Source organism: Periplaneta americana, chromosome 4 (genome assembly GCF_040183065.1).
Source record: "Periplaneta americana isolate PAMFEO1 chromosome 4, P.americana_PAMFEO1_priV1, whole genome shotgun sequence".
Lineage (NCBI taxonomy): Eukaryota > Metazoa > Arthropoda > Insecta > Blattodea > Blattidae > Periplaneta > Periplaneta americana.
This window is the reverse complement of record NC_091120.1, coordinates 33,743,896-33,769,971: the sequence shown is the minus strand read 5'-3', so window position 1 is coordinate 33,769,971 and position 26,076 is coordinate 33,743,896. Positions and strand designations below refer to the sequence as shown.

Here is a 26,076-nt window from a genome sequence, read left to right as displayed (position 1 = left end):
CTTGTTTTAAACTAGCAGTGGTGCCATTTAGGAAGCGGTGCGATTTATGCTACTCTACTCTGTATACGAGAAAAATTTTGTTTTTGGCACGAATTTGTTCGAAATTAGTGTTTTTCAAAAGAAATTTTGATTCTCTTTACGAAATTTTAATTTAAAGTGGTCACGGATTGATAATTTGTCTATGTACAAAATTTTGAATTTAATATTCAAATATAGAATTTTGAATCTAATATTCAGACCAGATTTCGAGTGGCTATACTGTTAAATATAATTACTGTAAAGTAGAAATATCCTGAATGTTTTGTGGTGCTTATTAGTTTATAAAACACTGGATGAGAAACTTACACAAATTTCTCTACACAACATAAGTGCCGACAAAAACCTGTAAGTGCTGCTAAAATGTATAAAGAACAAATACAACCAAACAGGCGTATACAAACTCAAATGTAACACCTGCAACAACTTCTACATAGGACAGACAGGCAGATCATTTCAAACACGTTACAAAGAACACATCACAGCCGTAACAAAATTACAAAACACCTCCACATATGCAGAACATATCACAAATACTAACCACACCTACAGAGACATCAACACAGACATGGAAATTCTACACATCCAACCAAAAGCCAGAAAATAAACACACTAGAACAATACGAAATATACAGACATACAAAAACACATCCAAATGAAATTCTCAATACGCAACTCGATTTCAGAACACACACACTCTTTGACTCCACATCACACTACACAAACACATCCCCACAGGAAACAAAACAAAAGGCGCCAAGACTAGCAACAACCATTCTGAAGAAGGCCATTGCAGGCCGAAACATGTTAACCAGGTACGGTAAAATTTAACATGACAAAGACATATAATACATATTACAAAAGTGATATAGCGTTAAAAGTTGTGTAATCAAGATGTAAAATCATTAATGTATATCAAAAACAAAATAGGACCAATAATGTACACTGAGGGACACCATTATTAATATTACTAGCTTCACTATCTTTCGTCTTATCAATTCTATCGTTCAGATAAAATTTTAGTATTTTAAAGCTTTTCCTCTAATACCTAACATAACTTATTTAAATTTTCTATTAATATTTTGTGATTAACAATATCAAACGCCTTTCTTATGTCTAAGAAAATACCACAACACTTATTCCCTCGATCTATGAGTAGCTCTCTAATTATTTTTTCAGTAACTTCAAATATTGCATTATCTGTACTAATTTTATTAGTTCTCAAAGTACTTCAGTATTCTTTAGCATATTTGTTCCGCCATTTCTTCGTCATTGCCACATAATTCCATTGCGTTTAAATGACCTCTGTAGTTCAAAACGGAAGATAATAAAAATTCGAAGTAAAAGTGCTACAGAGACTTACTTACTTGCTTACTTACTTACTTACTTACTTACTTACTTACTTACTTACTTACTTACTTACTTACTTACTTACTTACTTACTTACTTACTTACTGGCTTTTAAGGAACCCGGAGGTTCATTGTCGCCCTCACATAAGCCCTCCATTAGTCCCTATCCTGAGCAAGATTAATCCAGTCTCTACCATCATATCCCACATCCCACAAATCCATTTTAATATTATCTTTCCATCTACGTCTCGGCCTTTCCAAAGATCTTTTTCCCTCCGGCCACCCAACTAACACTACACAGACTAGAAAAATAATTTTATGTAACACAGTTCTATGTATGGAATTCCTTCAAATCTGGCGATGTTTCTACAAAAGAGTAACTATGTATAAAATGCTAGGAGTTCTAAATAAACTTGTACGAAAATTTTACGGTAGGGTAAAGTTAAGTTCACAATACATCAATGAAGAGAATTGAACGGATGTACGTTTTCACTAACATACATTTGTCCATTCATTTCCTATACAACTTTACCACACGGTTCTTATGTGAGGAAATGCTGTTACATTTACTTGCAACTCCGTTTCAAGGTTGAGAGAACTTCTTCACTTCCTTCTCTGTTCGAATACACCGTACCCTGAAGGCTTATTGTACATGTCGATGGAGCTGGTGGTAGCGAGATGGTATTTGACGAGATGATTCGAAAATTCACCATTGCACTGCGTTACCTAGCGTAGTTTCAGCTGCTCTCAAGTCCAACTTTACTATCGGTTAAGGAGAGAGGATGGTATTTTTTGGTGAAAAATGATTAAATATTCAAAAAAATATTTCTTTAGAATACCCTGTGATATGTGTGGAATGCATAGCATAACATTTTGTGCGAGATCGTGCGTATTTGCTTGGTTTCCGCACAAAACCAATCCGCGGAAAGTCTAAAATTCCACATTCAGTATTCCCAACCTAACACACATAACAATTTCCCTCTTCTTACCACTTAAGTGACATATTGATTTTACTGTTTTAGGCTTTTAACATATTATTTTTAGAGACGTTCAATATAGTAATAATTATAAATTGGAAACTTACACTGAAATTTCACCTAAATTGCACTGTTAATTATTGTTTTTAAATATTTGCAAAAATTAAGTAAACTCTACAACTCCACTAAAGTTACTGCATTCGTGATGCAAGTAACATTAAGGAAGCCGTGAAGAAATCAACAAGATTCCATAGACTGCGGGAAAAAAAGACAGACGTATATCACGGCCTGCTGGAGTATAATAAACCAGAAAACATTTTAAAGCAACAATGTTGAAGATAGATATTTTTGTTTTGCAAATTTGCCGTCATTGAACAGAAACCAAGATGGAGATTTCATTGCAGCTAATTAGAAATTCCTCTTTCAGGTATGTAATAAACGATCTTCGCAGAAAATAATGTACGATACACGAGCGGTATATTTTCTTTCAATTTTCGGAAATTAAAAAAGCTCAACTACGTTTCGCATTTTCAAACTTTTCCTCGAACATGAAAACTTCAACATACCGCTCTTGTAACGCATATTACTATTGTGGGTATTTGTGCCCTTATCGGATGTTAAGTCGCCATTTTTAAACTTCCTGCGTTATGGATTTTTAAATCACTCGCCCACTTTTATTGTTGTTTCCGGTAAATTAAATTTTCAAAACAAAAATTTCTTTAAAATACTCTTTGATATGTGTGGAATGCATAGCATAACATTTTGTGGATATTTGTGCCCTTATCGGATGTTGAGTCGCCATTTTTAAACTTACTGCGTTATGGATTTTTAAATCACTCGCCCACTTTTATTGTTGTTTCCGGTAAATTAAATTTAAAAAAATTCTTTAAAATACCCTTTGATATGTGTGGAATGCATAGCATAACATTTTGTGGGTATTTGTGCCCTTATCTGATGTTGAGTCGCCATTTTTAAACTTCCTGCGTTATGGATTTTCAAATCACTCGCCCACTTTTATTGTTGTTTCCGGTAAATTAAATTTCAAAAAAAAAAAATCTTTAAAATACCCTTTGATATGTGTGGAATGCATTGCATAACATTTTGTGGGTATTTGTGCCCTTATCGGATGTTGAGACGTCATTTTTAAACTTCCTGCGCTATGGATTTTTAAATCACTCGCCCACTTTTATTGTTGTTTCCGGTAAATTAAATTTAAAAAAATCTTTAAAAGACCCTTTGATATGTGTGGAATGCAATGCATAACATTTTGTGGGTATTTGTGCCCTTATCGGATGTTGAGACGTCATTTTTAAACTTCCTGCGCTATGGATTTTTAAATCACTCGCCCACTTTTATTGTTGTTTCCGGTAAATTAAATTTAAAAAAAAAAATCTTTAAAATACCCTTTGATATGTGTGGAATGCATTGCATAACATTTTGTGGGTATTTGTGCCCTTATCGGATGTTGAGACGTCATTTTTAAACATCCTGCATTATGGATTTTTAAATCACTCGCCCACTTTTATTGTTGTTTCCGGTAAATTAAATTAAAAAAAAATCTTTAAAAGACCCTTTGATATGCGTGGAATGGATTGCATAACATTTTGTGGGTATTTGTACCCTTATCGGATGTTGAGACGTCATTTTTAAACTTCCTGCGCTATGGCTTTTTAAATCGCACGCCCACTTTTTTCGGTTTCGAGTAACTTCATATTTATTGCTACAGTGCCAGATAAAAATGGATTTAATTTCTGAACTATTAAAGATACATGCATGAAATTTAGAACACACATTCTTTAGACTATTAGGAAACTTTTCTCTGTAACATAATTTCAATTGATTTCATTTTAAAAATAGGTCCGTTCGTTTGCAAGAAAGGAAATCAGAAAATTGTTATTAAATTTTAATTGTTTATTTTACAAAAGTAGGGACTAATATCAAAATTCTGTTACAGACAGTTTGTAGAACATGCTTTTCCAAATACATTGCAAAAAAAGTTTGAATCTATATTTAAAAACGGTTTAGATATATCGGTTTTAGTACAATCCTGCATTGGGTATTTTTTTTTTTTCAAATTTGGGCCCTCAAATAATTTTTTTTTTCAAAATATTTATATTTGGTTGAGTTCCTACAGCTATGAGCTCTCTATATACAAACAATTAATATTTTACACCAAATAAGAAAAAAGTTTAAAAAAATACCATCCTCTCCCCTTAAGCTACGCGGGTGGCCTAAAGTTCTCTCTTTCTATTGCAAGAAATTGACAGACCACGAAGTCGTAAGCTTATGAGAATCTGCTTGTTGTTGTTGTTGTTTAGTCAACTGTCCGAAGACAGGTCTGAACCTCACAAGTGATACCAACAAGGCACCACTTATGAGACAATTAGGCCAGGAGATAATGGGGTAGGTGGCCAGTTCTTTTCCCCCTCCATTGCATACATCGCCGACTAGCTACATATTACACTAGTCACACTTGAGATGCATACAAACAATTGTTCTTCCACTGATACATATCGTCAAGTGAGATATACTGCCTGATAATAGATATGCGTCACCAGAAACTCAATCAGAGGATAGAATCTGCTTATTATATCGTAATTTTAATAGCATTGATATAAAATATCGCTTGTTGTTTAGGCAACTAGCATAACTTTTGTGTATCTAAGGTTGCATTGTATTCTACGAAAGTTAACAGGAACACCATCGGCTTCTACAGGGACATTATTTTATTTTTACTAACATTTTCAATATTATTATGGCTATACCTTTGGAGAACCGGAAACACAGTTTGCTACCCCCTTCCACGACTGTAGTTCGATGATACTGGCGTAAAACACAAACAAATCACTCTACTAGGTATAGGAGGGAAGAAAAGTAGTTCATCCATTTACGTAAATAAGGAAATATCGCGATTTTGAGTTCGATAATTTTTATTAGGTTTTTGTTTCATCAAAATACAGTACTGCATTAAGAATAACTGTTTTTATTCACGAACTGAGCTGTCCATGCGAACGTATTCATTATGCAGTGTATATTATACTGTCTACAGCACATTAGCGTACAATATAGAGAAAGAAGTTAAATTGGAAAATAATCATAATATGGATATTTAAACACATTTTTGAAAATGGTGGCCGTTCATTTCGATACAGACTTCAGTTCTTTTGTGCATATTATCGCACTATAGACTATTGCATCTAATTCCAATTATCAGTTTCGTCTTTCGTACTAGTAACTCATATTGCAATAATTCTGTACCTACCCTATAAAAGAGTATCTTGCGTACTGTAAATTCAATCTTCACTTCTGTCCGACCCGCACAGATAAAATTACTCAGACATGATATCTACTGGCCGTCCAAGTGGTTATGCCGCAGGATCGTAGAAAGGGGGGAAATCACGTGACAGTTAATTACTTAACGAGGCCCTTTTATTTAAGTTATTTTAAACAGTTGTATAATATTACGTAGTCCTAAACGTCCTAAATTCCTAACAGAAATAAATTTTTTTCAGAAAAGAGCTAAGATAACCCAGCTTTACAGAGAGGTGAGCAGAAGCAGGTGGGGGAAATCGGGATGCGACGTAGGCAAACGGAGAGTACTTGTGCGAAAATATGATTCAATATTGAAAGCTCTTTTGTCACTGGAAAACGCGAACATATTTCTGGAACGTACTATACTCACTAACTCAGTGCTGTTTACTATATACGACCTTGATTCTGTGTGGAGGACAGTTGAACTTCATTAGTTAAGGGGTGTGAGTGAAGTACATTCAAAAACTCAGGTACAATAAAAATTGAAGTAAAAATAAAATGATGTCTCTGTATATTGCCATTTTGTATTTTGTGGTAGTCTACCTCAGCTTCACAACCCTAATTAAAAGATAGCATCAGTTGTAAATTAGAGATTTGTACCACTGGTCCTTGCGAAATCTTGACAGAGGACTTCCGCTTGGCTTCACGCCGCGAGGTCTCGTCGTCTGGAGGAAGTTCAGCTTCAGACAACACCAAAACTCGTGTAGCAGACGGCGCGCTGCCGGCGGCGAACTAGACTGCCCGCACGTGGCCAGAGAATCGGTCAACGCACTTCTCTCTGACTAGAAGACACGTGTTGGATCCACTTCCATCGGCGAAAATAGATACCTATTTAAAATTCATATATGCTATGCAGTAAACTGCTGAGCCATTTATACCGGAACCCACACTTTCTGAAGTCGAAATTGCGATAGAAAATCTGAAAAAGTACAAGTCTCCAGGTTTTGATCAAATTCCAGCAGAATTAATACAAGAGGGTGGAAGCGTATTATCTAGCGAAATTTATAAACTTGTACTTGCAATTTTGGAAAAGGAAATTGTACCAGAACAATGGAAGGAGTCCATAATCGTACCTATTTTTAAGAAGGGGGACAAGACTAACTGTAGTAACTTTCGAGGAATATCACTTTTGTTGACGTCGTACAAAATTTTGTCGAATATCCTTTTGAGAAGATTAACTCCATATGTAGATGAAATTATTGGGGATCATCAGTGTGGTTTTAGGCGTAATAGATCGACTATTGATCAGATTTTTTGTATTCGACAGATATTGGAGAAAAAAACGGGAGTATAAGGGTACAGTACATCAATTATTCATAGATTTCAAAAAGGCGTATGACTCGGTTAAGAGAGAAGTTTTATATAATATTCTTATTGAATTTGGTATTCCCAAGAAACTAGTTCGATTAATTAGAATGTGTCTTAGTGAAACTTACAGCAGAGTCAGTATAGGCCAGTTTCTATCTGATGCTTTTCCAATTCACTACGGGCTAAAGCAGGAAGATGCACTATCACCTTTACTTTTTAATTTCGCTCTAGAATATACCATTAGGAAAGTACAGGATAACACAGAGGGTTTGGAATTGAAGGGGTTACATCAGCTTCTTGTCTATGCGGATGACGTGAATATGTTAGGAGAAAATCCTCAAACGATTAGGGAAAACGCGGAAATTCTACTTGAAGCAAGTAAAGAGATAGGGTTGGAAGTAAATCCCGAAAAGACTAAGTATATGATTATGTCTTGTGATCAGAATATTGTACAAAATGGAACTATAAAAGTTGGAGATTTATACTTTGAAGAGGTGGAAAAATTCAAATATCTTGGAGCAACAGTAACAAATATAAATGACACCCGGGAGAAAATTAAACATAGAATAAATATGGGAAATGCGTGTTATTATTCGGTTGAGAAGCTTTTGTCATCTAGTCTGCTGTCAAAAAATCTGAAAGTTAGAATTTATAAAACAGTTTTATTACCGGTTGTTCTTTATGGCTGTGAAACTTGGACTCTCACTTTGAGAGAGGAACAGAGATTGAGGGTTTTTGAGAATAAGGTTCTTAGGAAAATGTTTGGGGCTAAGAGGGATGAAGTTACAGGAGAATGGAGAAAGTTACACAACACAGAATTGCACACATTGTATTCTTCACCTGACATAATTAGGAACATTAAATCCAGACGTTTGAGTTGGGCAGGTTATGTAGCACGTATGGGCGAATCCAGAAATGCATATAGAGTGTTAGTTGGGAGGCCAGAGGGGAAAAGATCTTTGGGGAGGCCGAGACGTAGATGGGAAGATAATATTAAAATGGATTTGAGTGAGGTGGGATATGATGATAGAGACTGGATTAATCTTCCTCAGGATATGGACCAATGGCGGGCTTATGTGAGGGCGGCAATGAACCTCCGGGTTCCTTAAAAACCAGTAAGTAAGTAAGTATATGCTATGCAGTGCGTTTCTTAACATGTGCTTCACTTCAGGGATGCTTCAACAAAAAAGTTTATGAATCTGTACCCAGAATCCTTTTGATTTCAAACTACGTTTGTGTTTGTGATATTACAACTTAATCCAATCAAATTCGTTTAAATGATGTGATCGAAATAGTGTCCCGAGCTAAGCTGTACAAGTTTTATGACCAAAGCTCGGAACTTGGAGACTTGTGTCTTTGAATTGGCTAAGCGACCGGACTTAAATGTCAACAAACTCCCGCTTCCAGCACGGAGGTACTGCCAGGTCTGCTATAAAAGTGGTTTCTGGCGGAAACAACATATTGATAGTGTTACGACAGGTTGAAACACGTAATTTTATTGCATATAGGGCATACTGTATAATAAGAATAAACATGAGAAATATATCAAATTTACTGTTCTGCTCTGTACATTTCATTACAGTGTATGACTACGTACATTCGAAGATTTTCGAACCCATAACTTCTTCGGCTATTAGTTAAACATGATTTGAAACGAGAAAAACGTATTTCCACGTCACATGAAGTGACATGAATGTTTTCACTGTCACTGTTTTCTGTTCGATTTTCAGCAGTTCCTAGCTGATCTCTTATCTGAGAAAGATAACTACATCCTAATTTTTTCTCGAAAATAGTTTTCAATTTGTGTGTCACTACTAGGCCAGGTCCCTCTTCGACTTGATCCATGGCTATGGACAAATTTTCTACCAATTTAAGGGACTGCAATGTCTTTCTATGGATGCCCGTTTCCAGCCTCTAGCTTGTGTGTGGTACAACTTACAAAATATAAACTCTCCATTCGAAGAAAGTAATGTATTTCCTCCGAATTCCTCCACGAAATTCTGTACCTAAAATTTAAAAAATATATTTTCAAATTTCTATAATACCCATTCCTCAAACAGATCGTTTACCTGTAATTCTCTGAATGCCATTGGTTTCTTCCTCCGTCTTCCTGGCATTCGATGTGACCACTTTCTTAGCACATAAGACTGTCTCTGAACACTTGCAGGGCGAGTTTTGTGTACGTTGTACCTGTAACCTTACTCATGCGCACGACACACAAGTCCCCAAGTTCCGAGCCTTGGTTATGACATTCATTTATTCCAGGCGTCTATCGAAATTGCTGGCAACATTTTGAACAGATTGTTGGAGAATGTCTATATCCCCAATTAGTGTTCAGTAATCATTAGATCTAAGTTCGCTCTCATGAGTAGACATCTAAGAAGTCTATATAGATAGAATGTTATTTGGAAAATGGATAGAGGACCTAAAAGGTATGTGTATCCAATGCCTACCCACTTCACTTGCGTGAGTCGGGTTCCGCATATTACTGATAAATGGCATGACTGTTACTCATTTTCAAGTTACACACCATTTAGACGGGCTACGCTATGCGTGATGTATATTTGTAGAGAGTTATGTCTTGTATTAGGGTGTATGTGTAAGTGTAGTGTAGGAAATGGGTGAAGATAATAAGGGAGAAGGGGAAACCCGATACCGACACGTAGCCTATTTCTGTCGAATAGCATCAAGGAGGCCTCTAGGTTTAACGTCCCCGTCCAACGGACGAATCACTATCAACAGTGATATAGGCTATGCCTTCTCTTCATATATGCACTGCGGAAAGATTTTAGATTTAACCCAGGCATATTGGTGTACCGCCACCTCTCCTAGAACCTAAAATGTAAAAACAAGCAAAGAGTTAATATAATTATATAGTCAATTTCGTTTTGTTTATTTTAATTGCTGATACTTTTTTATTTTAGTTCAAACATCTTAGTTAGCTTATTAGAACTTTTTTTTTACATCTTTGTTTGCAAAGTCCAAGCATAATTCTACAGATAGTGGTCAAAATGGCCACCCAGAGTTCTAATACAGGCTTCTTACTCTCTCCCACATTCCAGGTGTCTGTTGTATTTGCTGACATCCTCCTTCAACACGCTGGCGAAGAATTTCAGTGTTCTCAATAGGTCTAGCAGTCAAAATTTATTGCTCTTAAATGTCCCCATAACCTTTGTTGTCATTTGCCAAGTAACAATAATGAGAAGATTTTTTTCTTGCAAGACCTATTGATTTAATAAACATGATCAGCTAATGTAAGAATATAGTTAGTCTTCTATAGCCAGTGTACACAGGTGCACTATAACCCAATATCTAGCGTAGTGATCAGCAAAACGCTCGATGAAGCAAATCTCCTTTTAAGGATGCGCGCTTACTTGTCTTTTAGTTGTTTTCGTCGTCGTCATCATCATCATCATCATCATCATCATCATCATCATCGTCGTCGTCGTCGTCGTCATCGTCAGTTAAAATGGAAGTTTAGGTTATCATTTTATGCTTTTTCATCATTATAATAGTTATGTCACAATGCCCACTTTTAATTGAGCAATGTGATGTTTCTCAGTTAAGTAGAATATTATTTTTTTCTTCTTCAATTTTTACCATTGTTTAGCACACATATACACACCATATGTAGAGTCAAAGATAGCCGTAATATTGAGAGCGAACTACCTAATGTTTGCGTAGGCTTATTTAGAGATTTGGAGATTTTTAAATAATTTCTTCCAGTAGGTAGGGAAGAAGTGGGTACAGTAAGACAGGGAGAACAGCGAGACATTTTTTATTAGATGGTAAATTTTGATGTTGAGATGTTGGTAACAGTGGAGTTGTATGTTGCTTCAGTAAAGTAACAGTATTTTCATACTCGATTTGATTGTAGTTATAAAGGTGAGTGATGGAAAAATAATTCGTTATTTTTCACTCTAGAAGTAAAATTTTGGCTTGTGTTTAATGAAGGTTATATTGGATATAAATATGAATGCTTTGTTACCTAATACTGTGGTATTTGAGATTATGTTTGGCGAAGTTTCGTCTTTCTTGTTTTAATTTTGAAGTGATGGCGTCATTTTTAAATTAACTATGCGTAAAGATAACAGTGAGACATGCCATTGAAGGGTACACTGAGACGTCTCACTGTTCCCATGTACCAATGATTTGCAAACACAAACTGTAATTATATTTCATTTACCAGTAACTAACATTAGAAATGAACATACTAGTAACCAATTTCGGAACTATAGCTTAAATTAATGGGTACATTACATTTTAATGGTTTCATAAAAAAGTTCACAAAATTTAAGAAAATATCAAAAAATAATAAAGAATTACATTAAATTCTTATAAGCTTTGTTGTCATCAAAAATTCATTTCATTTTGCGCAAAAGTTTGAAATATCATGGAAAATTCACTTTCCCAAATGCTCCAGATGTTTCAATGGTTTCGAAGTCAGACATCAAAATTATTCTAAATAAGCCTACAGAACATGTCAGGATAAAGAGACAGCAAGTTTTTGTTTCCTTTTGAAATAAATGTAAATCATTTCAATGTCCGTTAATAGACACTGTGGTGTCTCACTGTACTCTCCTGAATGGGAACAGTGAGACATGCATTTTTTTTATAAACACGTATTGTATATTATGTCCTTTATCTATTAACATTTTTGTTTATGTATTATTATACTCCATGTTTTAATGTCTATTTCTATTGCACTTGTTTTTAAAAATACTTGAATTATTACTTGCATACATATGTCTTAATATTTTGTGTCTCACTGTACTCACTACTCCCCTATATCTGAAAAGAATAAAACCTTCCGAGGTTGTGACCTGCATAATAACAAATACACATCTCGCGTTACTGCTCAGACCGCGTTGTCAACTCTGATTTATTCTCATGCTTTCAGAACATATATACATTTTGGTACGTTGTAACATGACATTTTTAACATACATTATAAAGAAATATTGCACAAGCTTCAAAATTGCGAGACCCTAACACACAAATGTAAAGCTGAAGTAACGGATAATGTTCTTTTTTGTCTAAGGTCATCAGTGTCGTGAACTATAAGATGATTGAAGTTACAAGGTGCAAGGAGCTGACTAAGACTAATGTTTATTCAAGCCCAAGTTTCATAAGCTACTTTTGTTTCTTAAGAGCTGTCTCAGTTCAGTTTGCGTGAAATTTTAATTAAGAATGTTGCCTCTATTAATCTTAACTGTTAACCGTCGGACATCATGCAAATTTCATCATTTTCTTACCCCAAGGTCAACCTTCAACGAGTGACTAATGTGTGAGAGCGAATTTGTGTGTAAATACATAAGTGAGAAAGTGTGAAGGTGAGTGAATGGAGTGGGATAGTAAATATAAGATTACCTAAGAAAATATCAGAGTGAGTGTGTGAGAAAATGAACGTGTGATTCAATGAGAGTGTGAGTCAGGAAATAAGAGAGAGTGAGCTCATGTGTGAAGAATAAGACAGGAGTGAGAATGTGACAGTTAATTTGGGAGTGAAAAAGGTTGTAACTACAGGTGGCTCAACTGGAAAATTTCCAGGGACCCACTCGTAGTTGTAGTTGTTGTTGTTATTGTTATTGTTATTATTATTATTATTATTATTATTATTATTATTATTATTATTATTATTATTAGGCCCAGTAGGCTACCTGTTCATTTTGTTTGTTGTAATAGCGTTTATAACATTTATTTCTGTGCATGCAATGCATTGATAAGTAATAAACTAACTCTAGGATTTCTGTCTTGAAATAATAACTTATATTAAAAAAATTCAAGTGACATTCATCTACTAAGACTAAAAAATATACAGATAACTACAGCGAAAACACTTCTTCAGTATTTTCTAGAAAACTTTTGTAGTTTGCGTTCGGTACTTCTCAGAAGTAACGACAAAAAATGAACTATCCCCTCTTTTTATAGTCACTATTACACTTTTACTACGTCATACTACTTTGACCAATAAAACGGTACGAAAGGACGTCTTTCAACCAATCATGGCTGCTTATCGCACAATTTTATCGCGTCCCTAGCATTTGTTTAATTTTATCCCTTCCCTAGCATTTGTTTTTTTTTATCACTACCCTAGCATTTGTTTCTTTGTTTGCCAACATTTCAAACTGCACTGGTCTGGACGTCAAAAAAAAAAAAATAGAAATTTACAAACCACTCCAGTCGATGCACAGCAGTTTCAAATATGACTCGCATTGGCATTCAAGAACAAGAATTAATAGAGATCACTGGGCATAGCTATGTATCTTCCCTGAAACCTTATTTACAAATAAATGAAGAGCACCATTTGGAAATCCTGAATAAGTTGAGGTATAAACCATGTATATCAACGAGTTCCATTTCTTTTACGAACACGTCCAATATAACATCAACTGAACCACCAACCACTAAAACATTCCAATTTAAAAATTGTACTTTCAGTAATTGTTCCTTTTAAAATTATTCATGTTTATTTTTTTATTTCATCGTCCTTAATTAAAACTTTTCGTGTTTATTTCAAATCCCTAATTAAAACTTTTCTAACACTTGTTTACATTATTTAGGTTATGTTATAGCTTCTGTTATATGATATTATGGATAGTCACATATCAGAGATTGTTTAATATTAAAATTTATTGAAAATCATCTGTCAAGTGACGTTGATTACTGGGATCTGGATAATTGAAGTGGAATGCAACTGTTTTAATAAAATGAAACTGAATCAACAAAGCCTTCTTGACTAGTAACCGTCCAGAGATCAATGAAGATTCCATAGTTGACACAACTGATAACAAGAAAACAGCTAATCATAACACACTATTGCCATCTAGTGTAATATTTGTAATGTTGAGATGGTACAATAATACATTTGAAGACAGTTTTGTATTTTCGTAAGTCAATTCATATTTTATTGTATTGGAGTACTTTGTTACTTCTAATCTTTATATACTTTCTTCTAATCGTGTAATAGTCAATTAAATCCCACTCGAGTTTTGATTTTCTGTAGATAAATCAAAACCTCTAGTGAGATTACTGTTGAAAAATCACTCCCTTTCATCCAGTTTTCCGGAGTTTGTACAGCTTCGATATTGTTCTTTCTGACCATTCCTGTTATAACTTTTAGTGCGGAGCGTTCATTTTCCGAACTCAACATAAATGAAAAGCTATCTTAGAAGCACCGTGGGCCATGATAGATTGAAAGATTTATCACTTCTATCCTTCGAGCAGTCCATGCCTATAAAACTGGACTTCGAAGAAGAACCAATAGGTAACTTTGTAGAGGTCAAAACAGGAAGAAACTAATTTTAAGGTACAAAAAAAATTAGACATAGCCTACATTTATAAAATTTAATTATAAATAAGTTCTGTATATCTGTTTTGCATATAAATTGTATTGAGATTTACGAATTTCTAACATGCGTAGTATAGAAGTGATTCAGATATTATGACTATACCTATGATTTTAGGTTAAATGTCTATTTCTATAGGGATAAACTAAAACTAGTTAAATATATTCACATTTTATATAAAATCCTTCTCTGTATACCACAGAAAATGGTTTTCACTTTTTTCATACTGCAGTCCAAAAGGCGGCAGAGGTTACAACAAAATGTCTCTTGCAGTTCCATGAGATATAAGTAAGGAAATTTATTATGACATAGCTTCTTTCCCCGTTAAAACTTCGTTATCTGCACTCTGATTCAAATTATTATATCAGAGATTGAAATTTAATTTTATGCTTACTAAAATAACAATGAAGTAATCTGAAGTGCTAATTTATTGTCTGATACTTAAGTAGAATTGAAAGGAACTAAGTACAATACATCCATTTATTTCTGTAATGACGATAATGATGTCTAATCTGTTTAGCATTATGTGGAATTATTATTTTAGAAGTTGCAATTTAAATTTGTTTGCAATAATAATGAAATAATCTTAAGTGTCCAATTATTGTCACCGTTTTTGGCGTGTGAAATAAGTAATGGAAACGTTAAGTACGAGTGTTTTATATTTGCCCCAGCCAGTCTGACAACTGTGTTTGGCAAATGACTGATGTGACGTGTATAGGAAGTGGTACCATTCTCAGCTGCACTAGCAACATGCTCACAAACTGGGTACTATATATCTAGGACACACGCCAAAAACGCTGGCGCCAGCTTTACCTTCATGTAGAATTGAAAGGAACTAACTACAATGCATTCATTTATTTATCTAACTACATTAAAATAAAAAATAAATAATTTACTAGTGGCTTGTGCAGCAAATGCTGCAAACTAAGTTCATTAGACGTTCAAATAAACATTTTTCAGATTTATTTTCAATGAAGAATACCATACATTCGGAAAGTTATTTGCTTCCATAACAATGAAAGATACTCTCTCTCGAGCCAATACTGTACAGAACCACGCATATAAATATCTACACCACACCGCCATTAAATATATGAAAAAGATCCAACCCCACTTGATTAATAATTATAAAAATATTTGATTTTTAATAATATTATCTTACGTAAGTTTTATAGCTTTCAGTAACATATACTATATATACTATATAGCCGCCACTCAGTAAATATAGAAATCGAAATCTAATTTAAGTTGTTCTCTACATCTACTTATATAACCCCAAAACGTTTCACTTTCGTATCATCAATATAGCATTAATATGTATAATTAATGAACAATAGTCACATCATGGCATTAACTACAATAATATTTCATTTCTAATGGTAATACTGTCATCAAACCACCTCAAGTTTTGTAGTTTTTAATATTCAATACACAGCTGTACCCAGAAAATGACACACCACAGAATCGAACCTGTAAATTATTTTTAGTAAGTTAAATTTTTAATAACCAATTTAATTTGAGCTCTAAATATGTCAGCATTCTTGCAGATCATGGCCTTCGTGTAATATTGCTTACTGTAGTATGTGTTTTGTTTTATTCTGAAATGCAACGCGGCCGACTTGATGCTCGCTTCGCTTCTCCTTTACAAAAAAGCGAATATCAAGTCGGCCGTGAATGCTATTAGCTAGTTCTCAAAACTGACGACAGATGGATTTTGGAAAATGGGAAAATTATGTTTAAAAATTGACATTTCACTGAAAACTACTATTATTCCGAAAAACTTTGAGTTCTAAGCTTCAAAATGAGGTGTCATTTATTAAAATCCGTCCAGCCGTTTTCCCGTAATTTCCATTATCATTTCAAATTATATATATAGATATTCAATTTCTAACATCAATGACCCATTCTTTACCAGTGTGAAAAATAAACGTAAACATTAAAAATGTAACCTTCCGACACATTTTTTCAGTTTACCGAAAACTATACAAAGTGTATTTAGTTCCTTTCACGACTCACCAATTCAAATGTAAAACGGAAAAAGTGAGTCATAATTTTCTCTCAGAGCTCCTGCCTACGTGTATCTTCGCACCTGGCACAGTGAACAGTTTAAAATGCATTGTCCGATGAGAATTTAAATAAGTTATTTTGCAATCGCACGTAATGATATTTGGTAAGAGAGGAGTGGAGTATCTAGAGATTCAGTCCATAGTAAAAACCCGCGATGGTGGAGAGCACGTGTGCACCTAGTTATTGTTATTGACGCAGTGCCCCGATCTCTCTTGCCAACTACAAATTGTCTTATAATTATGATAATTTTCAACAATAGTCAAATGCAAATTACTTGAGTTCGCAATACTTGCTATTTAAGATTTCATTATGCCACACCTCCATGCATTTCATGCACGATACCGATCATTATTATCAAGGAAAAGCGCGTAACATTGCCTAACACGGACAATTTATAAGCATTGTTATCGTCTCATACCTTAGCAAGGATTACACTGACACATTTCCACAAGTACTAGCAAGCGTGTCCATAGCAGTAGGTAGCGCCGAATCACTTTGAATGCAGCCCGCAACGCTTGAGTTTACGTTTGAGGAGTGGGGATGGAGAGGCAGCTCATATAAATCACGAAGTGTGGCAGTGAGAATTACGTCATTTAACTGTTACCAATGGCTGATTATTATCGAATTATCAACTTTAAAATATATATTTACACAAAATTATTCCAGGCAATAATTCCCTATCTATTGTGAAACTTGGACTCTTACTTTGAGAGAGGAATAGAGATTAAGGGTGTTTGAGAATAAGGTTCTTAAAAAATATTTGGGGCTAAAAGGGATGAAGTTACAGGAGAATGGAGAAAGTTACACAACGCAGAACTGCATGCATTGTATTCTTCACCTGAGATAATTAGTAGGCCTAACATTAAGTCCAGACGTTGAGATGGGCAAGGCATGTAGCACGTATGGGCGTATCCAGAAATACATAAAGAGTCTTAATTGGGAGGCCGGAGGGAAAAAGGCCTTTGGCGAGGCCGAGACGTAGATGGGAGGATAATATTAAAATGAATTTGAGGGAGGTGGGATATGATGATAGAGACTGGATTAATCTTGCACATGATAGGGACCGATGGCGGGCTTATGTGAAGGCAGCAATGAACCTGCAGGTTCCTTAAAAGCCATTTGTAAGTAAGTAATATTTCCCTACAGTTACTTTTTTAAATATAACACAATCAACATTTGTTTGAAAATGAATATAATACATGCTACTCTCTTCAATTTATATTGCTTCTTATACAGGATGAACAATAACTATGGAAAATTGTTAATAACTTCTTAAATTTTAGTTTTACAAAAAAAAAAGTTTTATACAAAAGCTGTTGGAGATAAACCATACAATATGATACCAGTGTTCCAAAAACGTTAGTTATTCAGGTATACAGGGTGTGACAGTAAACTTTACTTTTTAAATGGCACTCTATATTAAAATTTACATATTCCGAATCTCCATTAACTTTTACATATGAATATGTAGAAATTAAACCCATTCACCCGTTTCATGTCTTTCACCTATTTATTAAACTTGTTTCGTGGACTTCAAACTTGAGACAAATATGTAAAATCATGTTGAGCAGGACATAGAACTAAACAAAACACTATCACTAACCAAACTTTACGATAGATGCTCAAAATGAGAACCATTCACAGCCAAACAATGTCCCAGTCTATCACAAACAGTCCATTGTCTTTCTCACAGTTACATGACTTATCTGTCCATCTTATATTTACAGTAGACTGTTTCCGTGATGAACTGGAACATTGTTTGGCAGCGAACGGTTTTCATTTTGAGCATCTTTGATAAAATTTGGTTGGTAATAGTGTTTTGTTTAGTTCCATGTCCTATTTAACATGATTTTACATATTCATTTGTCTCAAGTTTGAAGTTCACGCTACGAGTTTAAGGGGAGCAGGTACTGTCTATCTCGACAATGTTAAAATCACAGAATTCAGGTACGCATAGCTCAGAAACTACTTGAGATAGAAAAACAATTTTTACAACACTTATCAATCTTAAAGTCCTGTATTTTTTTAAACAAAATGTATTATTGTATCTTTAAAATTGTGGTCTCAAAAAAATAACATGTGATTAAAATTTAAAAGAAAATTAGGTCACAATAAAACAATTTTTATCAATTATAGGAATTGAATGTACTTAATGAAATTATTCTCATACATAGATAAAGGTTATAAATATAACATGTAAAAATTTCAAATCTCTATGTTCAATGGTTTCAGAGCTACGCGTACCTGAATTCTGTGATTTTAACATTGTCGAGATAGGCAGTACCTGCTCCCCTTAATAAAAATAGTTGAAACACATGAAAAGAGTGAATGAGTAAAATTTCTAGATATTCATACGTACAATTTAATGGACTTTCGGAATATGTCGATTTTAATACAGGGTGCGATTAAAAAAATTAAGTTTACGTTCACACTCTGTATACCTGAATAAGTTTTTATGAACACTGGTACCATATTGTATGGTTTATCTCCAACAGCTTCTGTATAAAACATTTTTTTTTTTTTGTAAAACTAAAATTTAAGAAGTTATTAGCAATATTTCATACTTATTGCCCACTCTGTATAGCATTTTATATACTAATCAATTGTTATTAACTAATTTTAATTACTTCGTTTCTATATCAATTCGATAAAAAATTCACTGTAAAGAACTTAGTATACTGTATATGTTTGTAAATTAATTTTAACCATTACTGTCCCCTAATCTTCTTCATCGACTCGAGCAAAAACAACTTGAAAATGTGACGTTAAGTAAATCTAATACTAATTGTAAATTTATTCTTCATATTATAATTGGAATCTCCTGGTAGAGGGGCAGAGAAGGCCTGACGGCCTTAACTCTACCAGGTTAAATAAATAAATACTAAATACTAAATAAGTCTGACTGATCCACACATATAATGATTCCAAAAAGTGCTTTTCCAATATACCTATTCTGTATTTTGATTTCACAATGTTCGTACACTTACACGTTGGCGCATACATAGATTCTATGGGACAAGCAATAATAATAATAATAATAATAATAATAATAATAATAATACATATTCGACACCAGTTAACTATATAACATTAGAAATATTATAAAGAAGTTATAATAATAATAATAATAATAATAATAATAATGATAATGAGAATAATAACAATAACAATAATACATACTCCATACCAATTAACTATATAATATTAGAAATATTATAAAGAAGTTAATATAATAATAATAATAATAATAATAATAATAATAATAATAATAATGATAATAATAACAATAACAATAACAATAATACATACTCCACACCAATTAACTATATAACATTAGAAATATTATAAAGAAATTAATAATAATGATAATAATAACAGTAACAATAATGCATACTCCACACCAATTAACTATATAACATTAGAAATATTATAAAGAAGTTAATATAATAATAATAATAATAATAATAATAATGATAATAATAACAATAACAATAATACATACTCCACACCAATTAACTATATAACATTAGAAATGTTAAAAAAAGAAGTTAATATAATAATAATAATAATAATAGGCCCTAATAATAATAACGCAGGTACAACCTTTAAATCAGAACTATCTATGGATGCATATTTACTACGTAATGAGCTTCGTGACTGTATATAAAGTTGCCTCGTTTAATTATTAGGCAGCGGCATTCCTTTTAAGATTTGTAGGTCTTTATTGCATGCACCGATAATAAAATGAAACTGCGACGTTGTCACGTCTTGTTTGTTGCTGCTATATATTAATATAACATGAATATGGGCTAGGCTTAATTGCTCAAAGCATGAGTTAATTTGAAGATTATTTATGTTATTTAGATTATTTATTTTAAATTAATTATTTAAAGAACTGTAATATAATTAATTTTCACTGTGAACTAGAACAAGACACACTGCTAAAATTTGCAGCTCTGGTTTATACACTCCGCGTGGAATATTGGAGCGGCCTTCAAAAGACTTGACGACGACAATGGACAGCGCGACATAATTACAATTATTGAAACTACAGAGCTTCCGTTCTTTTTGACACCGCCAGCCTACTAATTGAACGTGGCTACTTTACTAAAATGTGTATACGTTTTATATTGGTATAATAACGTTTTATATTGGTTTTGAAAAGCTACGCAAAACTTTGCAGCAAACGAGGTATTTAAAACTAAAATTTCTACTCCCGTTGCGAATGGAAGTTTCTTTTCTTCACAATCGATATGGAATAATACGATTTCGATAAAGACGTTGCGAATGTATAACGTCACGATACCGTACTTCCTCTGTTTTACAGGGGGTAGTGGAAGGGATTGAGGGAGGAAACATTACGTCTTACAGTACTCAATGCTCGAAACTCACGTTTGCATCACAACTAAATGGGCACGCCTGGACTAGGCGGACAGACGGCGGTACTACCGTGATGTCTAGTCGGCACGACATCGAGCTTCTATAAATAAGACAGGACAATGCAATGATGACAAACAATGTGCTCTACAGTAAACATGAGTTCAAAACCGTGACGATAACAAGACGCAGCAAGGAAGTTCTCCTTATTCTTTTTTTCATATTGCTATTAACATTTTTATTATTAGTGTTGAGAATTATATACACTAAGAACCCTATGCATGCAAATATACATTTAGAAATTCCGAAATATAAATTTATAATTTGCACTAAACTATCAAGAGCTGGCAAACGTACCATAGTACAGAATCCCACGAAAAACAAAGCACTAACCATCTTATTTTTTCACTCGCTGTTGTTTATACTCGCTTTAACATCTCTGGTCATATCGCGAGTTAATGTTTTGGTTGAAATCCGAAGGCCTGTGTACTATTGTTGAGACTGGTTCTATTGTTGTGAACTAGATGGCGACTGTATATGTATTACTGATTTGTTATAAATAGACTTCGTGGAATTGCCACGATAATCGCAAGGTTTACTGTGCACGCGGTATTGACTGTATGAGAAGGGGGCGTGCAAAGGATAGATTATGCCTCTAATGTAAACACTGAGCAGTATACTGTGGTTACAATAAAAACTGTACCCCGCATTCAAGAAATATAATGAATGATCATTGAAGTAGGAATGTCTAAACATGTAAATACACAATTATTTTATAGTTAGATATATTAACTCTTAAAATTTAATGTAAGATACTCACATCATCCTTGAATATGTGCATTGCAGTGAAGAGTTACGTACATTTTGAGCGACTGCAAAGTAATCTCCTCCGATGGTCACTTAAACAGTTTTTATTTTGGGAAAATGTACGTTCAACATCACACGATGTAATACGTACATATTTGAAGAACGGAAAATCACTACTTTTTAGTACATCAACTTCAGATGTCTTGTCGTGACCTGATAGTACATCATTTATAGTACAAAGTTGTGAGTAGGCAGAATTTTTAGCAATAATGTTTCTCAACTTACATTTCATTTTTTTCTGAAATTAGTGAATTGTTATTTTGGATAACGGTTTGTGATACTTTATTCACTATATTAAGGGTTTCTGAGAGTTGTAATTTAGACGATTCTAACAGGATGATACTTTTGGACACGATTTTAAAATTAGAATCAATGAAGAGAATATCTTCCAATAGCTGTTCAGAAGGCAATGAATTTACTGCTGCAACAGCGGAACTGTCCGTGCTATCCAATGCATCAGTTACCTCCATTATTTTGCCGTAATGTTCTGCATAATAATGAACAGCATCCAACCACGTTCCCCAACGTGTCAAGACTGGCTGCGGTGGTAAGGGTATTCCAGGGGCAATTATTTGGAACAGCAACACTCTCATTGCAGTATGTTTGATTGAATTCTTGTCTGCACTGAACAAATGTTAAGCATTGACTATTCCAACCACAGTAATGCAAAAACAAGTGCTTACATAGGTATACATTAGCTGTAGCTGCTCTATCTATTTGGACCGGTACAACTCTTAACATGAACTGCTTATACTACGAGACCGGGAGGTCGCTCACCTCCTCTATACTACCGTACATCGGCAACCTGATTGCATGCTGCGTGTGGCAATTCAACGAAGTCTAGTTATAAATATGATTTCGGTGATGAATGAGGCCGGTGATATTGAGGGATGTTGTGGCCCGAAATTCCTGGCATTTGCCTTACGGTTGAGGGAAAACTCTGAAAAACCTAAAGGTACGTTTTCCTCGGTGCGACTATTGCGATGATCGTGCAACGATAATCGTCGAGCACTATTTCTTTGCACGATCATCGCAATAGTCGCACCGAGGAAAACGTACCTTAAACCAGGAAATTCAACCCGACCGGGAATCGAACCCGGGCTCTCTGCGTAAGAGACCTACACCACAGAGGTGGTCTCTAACTTTCTTAATGAGAAATATTCAAATTATTTGTCATAAGAAAAACGCAGTTACTTCAATTCTTAGTTATTGCCTTATTAATTATTGCTAATTTAATTAAAACTAATTTGATACAGACAATTAATTTTATTTAATGACTGTATGACATTTTGTGACCCAATAATCTTTTCCACTTTTAGGATTCAACTTGTTTCTCCTGTGTATAGAAAAAGTTGTTTCCACATCACATGAAGTGAGGGAACGAAATGTATAATCCGGTATCAGATACGTTTCTTGTTTGCGTTCAGTCTTCCTTATGATGTTTAGGGATGTATCCATTTTCCTGTGCTATGTAAGCCTATTTGATAGTGTGTATTTCTTTCTTATATTCTTATTGGTAATTATTTTGGCATTTGGTACTTTTCTAACTATTTTATTTGTAAATGTTTTTATTTGTCTTACATGTTGAAATTTGTGTATTCTATCTCTAATATTAATCTCTAGTATTATTGTCCAAATTAAATATTAAATACTACATCTGAATACAGGTGCTTAAAATTAGAAAACCGCTCTAGAATAAGCCTGTCATTTATTGTTGCTTTTCATCTTAATATAATGTTCGTATTCTGTTTTGATATTTCAGAAATTTGATTCTCTGTATTTATTGATTTTTGTAGGTCATCGTTGATCTTCCGCATCACTACTTGATCGCCGCTGAACAAAAGTGAGTCTATATTCATTTGTTTTACAAAACATTTATTTCTGGATTTGTTAAAATCTTCCATTTCTTTACCTATATAATGCAATTTATGTAAATCCTCTGACTAAACAGGAAAAAAAAATTATACTGCACAGTAACAGTGGTAGTAAGGAAGTTTGTAAGACTTCTTAAAGAAACATGTTTTCCTGGGGAATAAACCTTTTTGAAAATTTGGGGCTAGTGAAGAAAATAGCTTCAAACTTAATCAAAATAGTAGTCGAGTTGTTGCATGATCACACGTTGCCACATAAACAATGAAGCTTTTAAGCTATATCGCGAACCAATCGCCACGTCTATGTAAGAAACTCAGACATACCTTTACATTGAAGGAGAAATCGCTCAAACCTGTTTTCGTGAACCCAATACATAACGTGACATACCTACATCAGGCCAAACAGTTCACGGGCGATTCATTCCAAAATATGTGATGCAACAATCCTCTTCCATTTACAGAGATTGTAGAAAGTCGAGTATACGGCTCCTGAGTTCGCCTCGTATTCTGAACGTTTGAGATCGATCCGGCGACCATGAGATCTCGGATTGTTTGTGTTTTTCTGTCTCTCAATGCAGCCTCTGTTTCCCACACAGTTTCCCTGAATAATTTCTCTAGTTTTCATGATAGTAATTCGAATGTTCTCAGTGAACTTGATTTCTGTAGTTATAAAAAAGGAGCGGTGAGTTAAATTGAGTGATGACTAGGGAAAAAGTTCACGCATTTGCATATTTGTTGTCTATCGTTGTGTCAATATGCTGAAAGATTATCTACATGAATCACAAACTTCTGAATACAATGATATTACTTTTGTGCGAGATCGTGCGTATTTGCTTGTTTTCCGCACAGAACCAATACGCGGTAAGTGTGAAATACCACATTCAGTATTCCCAACCTAACACACATAACAATTTCCCTCTTCTTACCGCTTAAGCGCCACATTCATTTTACTGCTTTAGGCTTTTAACATATTATTTTTAGAGACGTTTAACATAGTAATAATTATAAATTGGAAACTTACCACTGCAATTTCACCTAAATTTTAATGTTAATTATTGTTTTTAAATATTTGCAAAAATTAAGTAAAGTCTACTACTCCACGAAACTTATTGCATTCCTGATACAAGTAAAATTAAGGAAGCCGTGAAAAAATCAACAAGATTCCAGATGCCGATGTTATTACTGCAATATGTTATATAAATAATATTGTTAAAATATTAAAATGAAAAATAAATCATTACATAACATTACCGTTTGTTTTAAGCTCGCATTTATAGACTGGGGGAAAAAAAAGACAGACGTATATCACGGCCTGCTGGAGTATAGTAAACACAGAAAACATTTTATAGCAACAATGTTGAAGAAAGATATTTTGGTTTTCCGAAGTTGTCGTCATTAAACAGAAACCAACATGGAGATTTCATTGCAACTAATTAGAAATTCGTCTTTCAGGTGTGTAATAAACGATCTTCGCACAAAATAATGTACGATACACGAGCGGTATGTTTGTTTTCATGTTCTCGGAAATTAAAAAAGCTCAACTACGTTTCGCTTTTTCAATTTTTTCCTCGACCATGAAAACGTCAACATACCGCTCTTGTAACGTATATTACTATTATTGTGCATAAAGTGCATATTTTGCCTTTATTTATAAAAGCATCATATTTTAACATTTATGCTGGGAAACTGCATATTATGTATGTTTATGCTCGACCATGCCGAAATGTAGTAATTATACACCTGGTAGCAGTCCTTTAATGCATGTCATTAAAGTACACCTACTCATTAAAGTACAGGTGTTCAGCCAATGACAAGTCAGCTTTGTACAGTTATAAAACCGCAAGTATCGATATTCTCGGATATGCAATCGAAAGAGAATTAGCGAAAAGTCACGGAGACTGGAAATCCAATACTGTCGCAGAAGGTTATGTTCTGTTACTATAATAATTAGCGTTAATTGTAAATAATATTCAAATAAATTCAATTTGTCATCTCGTTTTTCAATGTCTAATTTAATTTCAATGTTATATCAAAGTTAATATTTAGTTTACTCTTTAGGTTCTTATAGGCTATCAAGGTCAATGTAGACATCTGTTCCTCGGAAAAAATCAATACTTTCGCGTCTGCGCACATCTCACAATTTACGAGGTATTGCTCAAGGTCAGTTAGATACAAATAAAATGAATCATTTTAAGTTAGAAATATGGTCGAGCATAAAAAGTCGTATGAAACTCGTCTATAACGGTAATTAAGAAGCTCGTATGAAAATTATGAAACTCGCTTGCGCTCGTTTCATAAACATCCATACTCGCTTCTTAATTACTATCATTATAGGCTCGTTGCATAGTGTAGTATTGTTTGTCTTTCCCTCATTTTTAAAAGTGTGTAACCTCGTAAACACGACTAATTTATGTTCATGAATTTTGAACCTAACGATGACGCAGTCATAGGGAGCCTCTCAAGTTAGCAATTGGTATTCCTTTACTGCAGTCTTCAGCAGATTTCGATAGAACAATATCCAGTTTAACATCAGTTCCAGGAAATGTAGGAGATAAAGTGAAC

At 34.0% G+C, this 26,076-nt stretch overlaps 1 protein-coding gene and 1 long non-coding RNA gene across 2 annotated transcripts in view; one reads left to right on the top strand and one right to left on the bottom strand.

Moving 5' to 3' along the window:
• LOC138697690 (uncharacterized) overlaps nt 1–23,490 on the top strand; it is a 420,021-nt gene extending 396,531 nt beyond the window's left edge. The window contains exon 5 of the long non-coding RNA XR_011331598.1: nt 23,440–23,490. This is a non-coding gene — a long non-coding RNA (uncharacterized lncRNA). The remainder of the gene's footprint in view (nt 1–23,439) is intronic.
• Cyp301a1 (Probable cytochrome P450 301a1, mitochondrial) overlaps nt 1–26,076 on the bottom strand; it is an 81,745-nt gene that overhangs the window by 44,567 nt on the left and 11,102 nt on the right. The gene's annotated exons all lie outside the window — the stretch shown is intronic.